This window comes from Gossypium arboreum, chromosome 12 (genome assembly GCF_025698485.1).
Source record: "Gossypium arboreum isolate Shixiya-1 chromosome 12, ASM2569848v2, whole genome shotgun sequence".
Classification (NCBI taxonomy): Eukaryota; Viridiplantae; Streptophyta; class Magnoliopsida; order Malvales; family Malvaceae; genus Gossypium; species Gossypium arboreum.
The window spans coordinates 23,055,069-23,067,343 of record NC_069081.1 but is presented as its reverse complement, the minus strand read 5'-3'; the positions used below and the strand labels follow the sequence as shown (position 1 = coordinate 23,067,343).

Below are 12,275 nucleotides of genomic sequence, written 5' to 3'. Positions count from 1 at the left end.
GAGGAATTCAGACTAAGATCGGGGAAAAAGCAAAGTAATTGAATAGTCAGTCCATTTTCTCATTTCTGTACATGAGGTAAGTTCGTATATTTGAACTTAAATGTGTATTTATTCAATGGATGGATGTTATTAAGATTGTATTTATCCTATGGTTAAATGTGTAGAACTTAATTGAAATGTACTATTTAAATGGACGAATTGTTGAATAAGACCATAGCTGGGCTATGGCAAATCAGATAATAAGACCGTAACCCGATTATGGCATGTCAATGAAAGACAACAGTAGGGCCTTGGTAACATTTGTGTAAGACCATAGCTGGGCTATTGCAAATCAGATAATAAGACCATAATCGGGTTATGACATGTTAATGTAAGATTATGGGTGGCATTTGAAAATTGAAGTACTTGTATCGTAAACATTTATAAGCTCGAAGTGATTTGGTACGAGAGTTGGTGATAAATAGATATGTATCGGTACATATATGTACTGATAACTATTCAAGTAACAAGTTAGAAGAAGTTGAGGACTTATGAGTTTGATATGGTTAAAATTTATGTTAGCTCATTTATTGATGCTTTAAATGTTAATTATGTTATCCATTTTGAAATGCTAATGATTGTTAAGATTACTTCATATTTACATACGACTTACTAAGCTTTATAGCTTACTTTGTCTATTTTTCTATGTTTTATAGTATTTTGAAGCTAGCTCGAATCTGAGGATCGTCAGGGACTTCATCGCACTATTAAACATTTATTTTGGTACTTTTGATGTATAGGCTTGAGTCATTTTAGTATGTGATGAAAATGTATTGTGGCCACTTAAGTTGGCCTGTGGTGATGAATTTAATGATATTTATAAATGTGCAAATGGTTTTGTTTTAAGTTTTGTAATTAACTTAATTTGTGTGTTTGAAGTTGGATTTATGATGCTTAATGATATTAGGTAATTTGAATGGTAAAGGATTGATATTTGGGAAGCTTTATGCTTGTGAATTATTACATGATAATGCATGATTGGAAGGGTATAATTAGTTGAATTGTATATGTGAATTTAGGTATGAAATTAGATGGCAAATTGTAGCATATTTGTGATTGGTATTGATGGTAAAGAAATGGTATGATTTGAACATTGGTTGATGGTATTTGATGCATATTTGTGTCTTGAAATGGTACCATTTGAGCTAGAATAGGTATGTGCAAAATGGGTGGCAAAATAGCTTGGTAAATAGCCTATTTTTGTCCACACGGGCGTGTGTCTCAGTCTTGTGTGACACACAGCCATGATACAGGACCGTGTATCCCCTGGTGTTGAATTTGAAAACAAGGCAGTATGCTCCACACGGTCTCACATACGGGCGTGCGACTTGGCCGTGTGGTATAAGTCAGTACACCCTACAGGTTTGACACAACCTAGTACACGGCTTGGTACACGGGCGTCTGTGGCCATTTTTAGGGCACACGGGGCTAGCCACACAGGCATGTGTGTTGGCCGTGTGACCCAAGTCAGAGAGTTACACAGGGTCAGACACGAACTGGGACACAGCCATGTGCTACCATTTCGAATGTCCACACGGCCTGTGACATGGACGTGTCTGGTGGCTGTGTGAGACACATAGCCTGACCACAAGGGCGTGTGTCCTATGTTTTGAGAAAAATTTTCAAAGTTTTGTGAAAGTTTCTCTAGTTACCAGTTTAGTCCCGAATCACTTCCAAAGCATGTTTAGGGCCTCGTAGGCTCGTATAAGGGACAAATTGATTGAGATTGAATGATGAATGCTTGAATTGAGAAAATATTTGCTAATTGGATGTTTAATTGTTTTGTAAGCCTGGTAATGCTTCGTAACCCTATTTCAAAGTTGAATGCAGGTGAAGGATGTTACATTTATTGGTATCAGAGCTATGGTTTAGTCAATTCTAGGACTAACGTAGCGTGTGTGAGAGTCTAGCTATACATGCCATATATAGAACTTGTGATAATGTGATGAATCCTAACATTATAAACTATGTTTTCATATAGTAATGGATCCCGAATGAGCTGTAGCAGATGATGTTAAGAGTAATGCGTCAGCTGCTGCTTAAGGGACCGCGCCTTCTGAATCTAGACCCTTGTCAAGTAGTCACGGAGGGGAGGCTAAAGAAGCCTTCTTTCAAATGATGAATGAGTGGTTCACCCAATACATTCGTATGAAACCGGCTGCTCAACAACCTTCACCCCCACCAAATCCTCAACCAATCCCTGTAGTTCCTCAAGTTATTGATCCAATATGATTGAACAAGCCATCAGTCGATAAAATTTGTAAGCATGGGGCTGAAGAGTTCAAGGCTAATGTTGATGATGATACTGAGAGAACCGAGTTTTGGCTTAAAAATATGATCCGATTGTTTGATGAACTTTCCTGCACACCGACTGAATGTTTAAAGTGTGCTATATCCCTTTTGAGAGACACTGCATACGATGGAATACATTAATATTTGTAGTGTTGAGAGAGAGTCACCAAGGAGTTCTTTTAGACTGAGTTTCGAAAAAAGTACATAAGTCAATAATTTCTGGATCAAAAGCATAAAGAGTTTTTAGAACTAAAACAAGGCTGCATGACTGTAACCGAATACATAAGAGAATTTGTACGGTTGAGTAAGTATGCTTGAGAGTATGTTTTTACAAAAAGAGTATGTGCAAGCGGTTTGTTGATGGGTTGAACGAAGATATTAAACTTCTTTTTGGGATATTGGATTTAAAAGAATTCGTTGTGTTAGTTGGGCGTGCTTGCAAAGCTGAAGAACTGGGCAAAGAAAAGAGAAAGGCTGATTCTGAAGCTAGAGATTCGAGAAAGAGATTGGTGAATAAACCCTATCACTCTTCATAAAAAAAATCCAGAGATTCATATAGTCGATCAAATGCATTAGTGGAGTACTCTAATAAAGATCGTGGGAAGTAATTTATGAGTTCAAAAACTCCAGCTATATCAAGGGCAAGTGTGGGTAATGCTAGATCGAATAAACTTGAATGTGGATGATGTGGGAAACGACATTTCAGAGAGTGTAGAATGAATGATAAAGCCTGTTTTAGATATGGTTAGCATGAACACTTCATTCGAGATTGTCCTAAGTTAGATGAGAAAGATAAATCTCAGAGCCTAAGACAAAGCAACACGACTACAAGAGGAAGACCATTCCGTAATGCTGGAAATGTGAGTGGTGGTAGAGGTGCAACACGAGATGCTGCTGTGAGATCAGAGGCTAAAGCACCTGCCAGAACTTATGCTATTCACGCTCACGAAGAAGCATCATCTCCAGATGTTATTACCGGTATATTCTCTCTTTATGACACTGATATAGTTGCATTGATAGATCCCGGATCAACTCATTCATATATATGTGTGAACTTAGTGTCTAGTAAGAATTTACTTGTTGATTCTACTAAGTTTGTTATAAAAGTGTCAAACCTCTTAGGCAAATATGTCTTGGTTGATAAATTTTGCAAGAATTGTCCATTAATGACTCGGGGTTACTGTTTTATGGCTGATTTGATGTTATTGCTGTTTGATGAGTTTGATGTTATTTTGGGTATGGACTGGTTGACATTGCATGATGCAGTAGTAAATTGCAGAAGAAAGAAAACTGGGTTGAAATATCAGAATAATGAAACTCTCCAAGTCGAATCAAATGATTTGAAGGGTTAACCAGCTGTAATTTCGTCGATGTTAGCTCAAAAATATATGGAAAGGGGATGCAATGCATATCTTGAATATGTACTTGATACAAAAGTGTCAGAAACAAAGATTGAATTAGTACTAGTTGTTTGTGAGTACCCAGATGTGTTTCCAGAAGAGTTATCAGTTTTGCCACCGATCATAGAGGTTGAATTTGTTATTGATTTAGTATCGTGAACTTCACTGATATCGATAGCTCCTACAGAATGGCTCCGATAGAGTTGAAAGCTCAGTTGCAAGAATTAACTGATAGATGATTCGCAAGACCGAGTTTCTCACCCTGGGGTGCTCCAGTGTTGTTTGTAAAGAAAAAAGATGGTTTTATGAGAATGTGTATAGACTATCGACGGCTCAACAAAGTGAAAATCAAGAATAAATATCCACTACCAAGAATTGATGATTTCTTTGATCAGTTGAATAGTGCAACGGTGTTTTCAAAGATTGACTTGAGATCTGGTTATTATCAGTTGCGAGTTAAAGACTTGGATGTGCCAAAAACTGTGTTCAGAATGAGGTACAGACATTATGAATTCTTGTTATGCCTTTTGGACTAACTAATGCTCTTGCCATTTTTATGGATTTGATGAATCGGATATTTAGACTGTATTTAGACAGATTTGTTGTTATGTTCATTGATGACATTCTAATCTATTCACGAGATGAGTTTGAACATGCCAAGCATTTGAGGATTTTGTTGCAAACCTTGAAAGATAAGCAACTTTATGTTAAATTCAGCAAATACGAGTTTTGGCTCCAGGAAGTCAGATTTATGGGACGTATTGTCTCAGTGGATGGCATTCGAGTTGATCCAAGCAAGATATTTGCAGTTATTGACTGGAAACCACCTAGAAATGTATCCGAGGTTAGAAGTTTTTTGGGACTAGCTAGCTATTACTGACATTTTTAAAAGGATTTTCTATGATTGCAACACCGATACTCGATTACTTCAGAAAGATGTAAAGTTCGAATGGTCTGAGAAATGTCAACAAAGTTTCAAACAATGGAAAGTGCTATTAACAGTAGCACCAGTGTTAGTACAGCCTGAGTCGGGTAAAGAATTTGTAATTTACAGTAATGCTTCATTGAACGATTTGGGTTTAGTATTGATGCAGGAAGGCAAAGTAATGTATTATGCTTCTAGACAGTTGAAGCCGCATGAAAAGAATTATCCAACGCACGATTTAAAGTTGGCCGCGATTGTGTTTGCATTAAAGATTTGGCTACATCACTTGTTTGGTAAGAAATGCCACATTTATACATATCACAAGAGCTTAAAATATTTAATGACTGAGAGACTTGAATTTGCGACAACGAAGATGGCTTGAATTACTAAAAGAGTATGAGCTAGTAATTGATTACCATCTTGGAGAGCAAATGTAGTTGCTGATGCTTTGAGCAGAAAATCATTATTTGCTTTGAATGCGATGAATACACAGTTAGCTTTGTTTAATAACGATTCGATTGTTGCTGAGTTGAAAGCAAGACCATTATTTCTTTAGCAAATCGGTAAAGCTCAGAAATGTGATAAAGAATTGCAAGTTAAATGAGTTCAGTGTGAGTCGATTCCTGATTCAGAGTTCCAAATTGGATCTGATGATTGTTTGATGTTCTGAGGTAGAATTTGCATACCCAGAAATCCCAAGCTTATTCAGAAGATTTTAAAAGAAGCAAATAGTGGTTGTTTATTCATACATCCGGGAAGCACTAAAGTATACAACGATTTGAAATAATTATATTGGTGGTTAGGTATGGAACGAGACATTTCAGAGTTTGTATCGAGATGTTTAGTTTGTCAACAAGTTAAAGCCGAATATCAAGTACCGTCGGGACTACTTCAGCCAGTGATGATGCCTGAGTGGAAATGAGATAGAGTTGCGATGGATTTCGTATCGGAGTGCCCCTGTCTCCGAAAAAGAAAGATGTAGTTTGGGTTATCGTTGATAGATTAACGAAATATGCACATTTCATTCCTGTACATACTGATTTTTCACTTGCTAAATTGGCTGAGTTGTATATTTCTGAAATCGTTAGATTGCACGGGGTGCCAGTTTCGATTATTTCAGATAGAGATCTGAGATTTACATAACGACTTTGGAAGAAACTACAAGAAGCTCTAGGTACGAAGTTGAATTTTAGTACAGCTTTTCATCCGCAAACTGACAGTCAGTTTGAAAGAGTAATTCAGATTCTTGAAGATATGCTACGATGTTGTGTTTTGGAGTTTGAAGGCAACAGGAGAAATTTTTGCCGCTAGTTGAATTGTGTATAATAACAGCTTTCAATCGAGCATAAAGATGGCATATACGAAGCTTTGTATGGTCCCAAATGCCGAACTCCATTGTATTGGACTGAGCTTAGGGAGAAACAGATTCACGGGGTTGATTTGTTAGAGAAACTGAAGAAAAAGTGAAAGTAATTCGCGACAGTTTGAAAGCAGCTTCTGATCGAAAAAAACATATGTGGATCTAAAATGAAAAGACATTGAATTTCAGATCAGTGAAAAAGTGTTTCTGAAAGTATATCCGTGGAAGAAAAAACATTGATTTCGTCGTAAAGGCAAATTGAGTCCAAGATTCAGCGGGCCGTATGAGATCATTGAAAGAATAGGGCCAATAGCATATCGGTTATCTCTACCATCATAGTTAGAAAAGATCCACAACGTGTTTCATGTATCGATGCTACATCGGTATAAATCTGATCCATCACATGTGATTTCTCTGTCTGAGATTGAAATTCAACCTGATATGACGTACAAGGAAGAACAAGTCAGAATTCTAGCTCTAGAGGTTAAAGAATTGAGAAATAAACACATAGATTTAGTGAAAGTTTTGTGGCAACGTCACGTTGTGAAGAGGCTACATGGGAGCCCAAGGAAACTATGAGAAAACAGTACCCTAACCTATTCACTGGTAAGATTTTCGGGGACGAAAATCCCTAAGGGGGAGAGTTGTAACAGCTTGGTTTTGGTCAAATCGAAACAATGGTTTTGGAACCACAAAACCAAAGTCAAAATAATTATTTAATTATTATTTTAATGTTTACAGTATGATATCATATTGGTGTGAAAATTTTGTTAAGAAATTTTATCGTTTAATTGCTCAATTTAAAAAAAATGACTAAATCATGTAAAATGCAAAAGTGCTATTGTATTAGCTAAAGGTGTCAAATAGCTTTGGTTTTTAAATATGGTGGCCTTAAATGGTAATTAAACCATTTGGAAGATGAGTGGAAAATTTTGGACAACCATTAAATGACTTTTAAGTTATATTAATAAGGTTATTTTAGTAAATTAGTTAATAAAGGTTAATTAAAACAAAAAAAAATCAAAATGTTGTCCACCTTTCTTTTAATTGCCAAATTTGGGAGAGGAAGAAAACCATTTTAGGGTTTGTTATATTTGGCCCCTTCATGATCTAATTATAAGTCCCTTTTTTTCTCAGTTTTTAATGATTTCTATGTTTTTGTGATCGTTGCATCTAGTACTAGCTAGCCCAGGGACTAATTTGCAAAACTATTAAAGATTTTGAATGTTTCCATTGATGACTATATTATTATTTTGATGTTTCATGATAGATTATGAATATTTGATGTTAGTTAGACAAGTTTTGTAATGTTTTTTTAGTGAAAATGCAAAATAGGGATTAAATTGAGAAATGTGTAAAGTTAGTGTTAAAATGTGAAATAAATGAAAAATATGGGCTGATAGGGGTATATTGGTAATTCAGCTACCATGGGTTAGTCTTGAATTTCATGAATTTGTGATTTTGTGAAATAAGGACTAAATTGTAAAAATGTGAAAGTTTAGGGTCAAATGTGTAAAATAGCCCTAATATCTGTTTTGGATTGAATTGAATAAATAGAATAATAAATAAGTTGATTTTGATTACTTATAGATTAAGAAAAGAGGAATTCAGATTAGATCGGGGAAAAAACAAAGTAATTGAATAGTTAGTCTGTTTCGTCATTTCCGTACACGAGGTAAGTTCGTATATTTGAAATTAAATGTGTATTTATTCAATGGATGGATGGTATTGAGATTGTATTTATCCTATGGTTAAATGTGTAGAACTTAATTGAAATGTACTGTTTAAATGGACGAATTGTTGAATAAGACCATAGCTGGGCTATGGCAAATCAGATAATAAGACCATAATCGGGTTATGGCATGTGAATATAAGACCACGGCAGGGCCTTGGCAATGTATGTGTAAGACCATAGTTGGACTATGGCATCAAAAAATCGAAGTACTTGTATCGTAAATATTTATAAGGTCGAAGTGATTTGGTAAGAAAGTTGGTGATAAATAGATATGTATCAGTACAAATATGTACTGAAAACTATTCAGGTAACAAGTTATAAAAAGTTGAGGCCTTATGAGTTTGATATGGTTAAAATTTATGTTAGTTCATTTATTGATGCTTTAAATGTTAATTATGTTATCCGTTTTGAAGTGTTAATGATTGTTGAGATTATTTCATATTTACATACGAACTTACTAAGCTTTATAGCTTACTTTGTTTATTTTTCTATGTTTTATAGTATTTTGAAGCTAGCTCGGATCCGAGGATTGTCAGGGACTTCATCACACTATCGAACATCTATTTTGGTATTTTTGAAGTGTGTATATTTGGTATAAGGCATGTATAGGCTTGATTCATTTTAGTATGTGATGACAATGTATTTTGGCCATTTGAGTTGGCTTGTGGTGATGAATTTAATGATGTTTATAAATATGCAAATGGTTTTGTTTTGAGTTTGGTAATTGACTTAATTTGTGTGTTTGAAGTTGGATTTATGATGCTTAATGATATTAGGTAATTTGAATGGTAAAGGATTGATATTTGGGAATCTTTATGCTTGTGAATATGTACATGATAATGCATGATTGGAAGGGTATAATTAGTTGAATTGTATATGTGAATTTAGGTATGAAATTAGATGGCAACTTATAGCATATTTGTGATTGGTATTGATGGTAAAGAAATGGTATGATTTGAACATTGGTTGATGGTATTTTGATGCATATTAGTGTCTTGAAATGGTACCGTTTGAGCTTGAATAGGTATGTGCAAAACGGGTGGCAAGATGGCTTGGTAAATAGCCTATTTTTGTCCACACGGCAGAGACACGCGCGTGTATCTCAGCCGTGTGTGACACATGACCATGATACACGGCCATGTTCCCTTGGTGTTGAATTTGAAAACAAGCCAGTATGCTTCACACGGTCTCTCACACGGGCGTGTGACTTGGATATGGATAAGTCAGTATACCCTACAGGTTTGACATGGCCTAGTACACAGCCTGGCACAGGGGTGTGTATGGCCATGTTTAGGGCACACAGGCTAGCCACATGATCATGTGTGTTGGTCATGTGACCCAAGTCAGAGAGTTACATAGGGTCAGACATGGACTAGGACACAACCATGTGCTCCCATTTCGAATGTCCACATGGCTTGTGACATGGGCGTGTCTGGTGGCTGTGTGAGACACATGGCCTGGCTACACGGGTTTATGTCCCCTACTTTGAGAAAAATTTTCAAAGTTTTGTGAAAGTTTTTTGAGTTACCAGTTTAGTCCCGAATCACTCCCAAAGCATGTTTAGGGCCTCATAGGCTCGTATAAGGGACAAATTAATTAAGATTGAATGATGAATGCTTGAATTGAGAAAATGTATGCTAAATGGATGTTTAATTGTTTTATAAGTCCGGTAATGCTCCATAACCCTATTTCGACGTTGAATACGAGTGAGAGGTGTTACACTGGGTTTGATGGGCATTTATTAGAAACATGATCTTCTCCACAATAAACACATGTTAGCTCGGTTGCTCTCATTTCTTACACTACAGCTGGTCTCTTCATTGTTTTAATCATATTATTTAGGAATGATACCTGAGCTGTTAATGAAGTGATCGCATCAAGCTTTATAGCTCCAACAACTCTTTATTATTCCTTATTCTTATAATCGGATATTGATAATCATTGTTGGCTATCATTTCCAGAACCTCATATGCCTCATTATATGATTTATCCAGCAAAGTATGCATCAATGACCATTCTTGTATGTGTATTTAATCCATTGTAAAACATTTCCATCAGCGTCCAGTCTTGGAAACCATGTATCGAACATTTTTTAATTAATTCTTTGAATCGCTCCCAAGCTTCATACAATGTCTCATCCTCAGATTGCCAAAAAGAGGTAATATCATTCCTTAATTTGACATCATATTTTGAGGATTGCACCTTAACCAAAACCTCTGAAAAAGTTCATTCCAAAGTGCCACTGTTCTTGACGGTAAAGCATTCAACCATGCTCTGTCATGATCTTGCAATGAATAAGGAAAGAGCTTGAGTCTCAGGGCATTTTCAGGAACACCCTGTTACCTGAATGACTTACAGACCTCTTAAAAGAGTCTTAAATGTAGCCGTGGATCTTCAGTAGGTAATCCATTAATCTATCCTACTGTTTGTAGCATTTGAAACATTACTGGTTTCAACTCAAAATGCTAAGGTTGAATATGTGCCCTGACAATTCCTAGATTCAAATCATCCAAGATTGGTACTACATTTTTTCTAATGGGTTTGTCTCTATCATCTATCACATGAGGAATATCAGTGTCCCTACCATTAAGATGTAACGGATCTTCTCTGCTTAGATCATTTCCAATCCTTTCCATTTCTTGCAATTCTTTTCTCCTTCTCCTCAAAGTTCTCTCAATTTCTGGGTCAAAAGAATACTTTTCGTTCTCGGGAATACCTCCACTCATAAACTAGAAACAAACTTGAAAAAGAATAAAAAAACAACTAAGTAAGCTAAAAGTAACAAAACTAAATATATAATAACAACCAAATTTCACCAAGTTGCCGATCCCAGGCAATGACGCCAAAAACTTTTCGCCTGTGAATATGTAATGCGAATGTTCAATTATACACATCAAATCAAGTAATAAAGTGATAAGTGAGATCGTCTCCACAGGGATCAGAATGGATTAAAATGGTTGAGTTATCACTATGAACTATATTAATTAAGTTATAGCAAAATAAGCAAAATAACAATTTGATGAGGAGTATTAATGTATGAAATATTAAGATCAAATACTAAATAAATTACTGTGACAAATCTATGAGACAAAATTGGAAGGATTTATGCTGTTGAAAGGGAAGATTGGGATTACTCAAATTATATCTTTATAACATAGTAATGCCATGGCAAAAACTTAACCAAAATACTGTTCAGAGTATAACTATTGCAATCTTCTTCTTTCGAGAGATAGACTTTAAGCTACCATTCCAAGACTTTGTATGTCTACAAGTCTCAAGAACAACAATACCTAACACTATCCTTCCTTTGTTTGTACAGAATGCAGCTCTATGTCTAGAGTGCTTCGAGTATTTGTTCGAGTACTTACTTGTATAATTTGATAACGATCCAACTCACTTAGCCTTTTCAGAATTAAATCAAGTCTAAGAACATGCCATACATTCATTTATTTCTAGAGCTTTCATGAATGTATTTAAGATAACGCAAATCGAATGAAATAGTAGACCTAATCAAGATAATATCATGGTCATTAAAAGTAATAAAAATTCATCTAGTAATTCCAACCTGATGATATTAGCTCATGGGTTGGGAATTAAAATCCAAAATATCAACATCATTCAACATCATCATCCATAGTTTAAAAATCAAAGAAATCAATTAATAGAACGAAGGTAGAATTGCAAGAAGGTTTCACCACTCCAGATTTAACTCTGATGCTACCAAATCTTGCAAGACCCAAGGTTGAATGCGTCATCCCCTTCCATGCGTCTCTTCTTTCTTCTTAAGCTGCTACCCTCTTCCCTATTTTTCTGAAATTTCCATGAGATTTTTTTTTGGAGAGAAAAAAATCCTCTTATTCTCTTTCTCTTTATTCTTTTGTAGGGTAGGTCCCCCTTCTCTCAACACACACATTTGCTCCATCTTTTTCAAGTGAATTTATTTGGTACACGTACAGCTGGCTGAGAGTGACGAGGACTAAGTGCTGCATTAGCATCTTCCTGGAATTGCCATGGCATTTTTGTTTGCAATCTGTCCAACCTTTTGCCATGGAAATATTTCGCTTCCTTCATTCCCTTCCTCCTTTTTCTCATTCTCTTTGTCCTTCTTGCACCTGCTCCTTACAACAACCAATTCCTTTCTTCCTAACAATAAAAGTAACATATAATAATATTCGAGGCACAATCCAAGCTTTATTATGCAATATTCTAATAATAACCTAGAAATGCAAATATATCCACTTAAGTACAGGAAATTCATCAAGTTTAGTGGCTTCAGATTTAATTCCTTTCAAGAGTTATCAGTGGACACATCAAAACAACCCTAGCACAGTAAGGCACCCACATCTTTTACGAAACACTTTCCCGCAAGAGAAGCCTCACCATTTCAGAGCTCTTTTGAAAAAAAAAGTGTTGCAATCTAAAGCAAATGGAGTAGAGAATGTCCCTAATTGAGATTTAAAAATTTTAACTTGCTGAAGAGATGAAAAAGGCGCAGGAGCAACAAGCATGCTACTGGTCCTATAT

At 35.7% G+C, this 12,275-nt stretch overlaps 1 non-coding gene across 1 annotated transcript; it reads left to right on the top strand.

The window, feature by feature from the left end:
• The first annotated feature begins 9,822 nt into the window (after positions 1-9,822).
• Positions 9,823-9,929, top strand: LOC128286166 (small nucleolar RNA R71). The gene has a single exon (XR_008276711.1). It is a non-coding gene; the product is annotated as a small nucleolar RNA R71 (small nucleolar RNA).
• Positions 9,930-12,275: the final 2,346 nt, after the last annotated feature.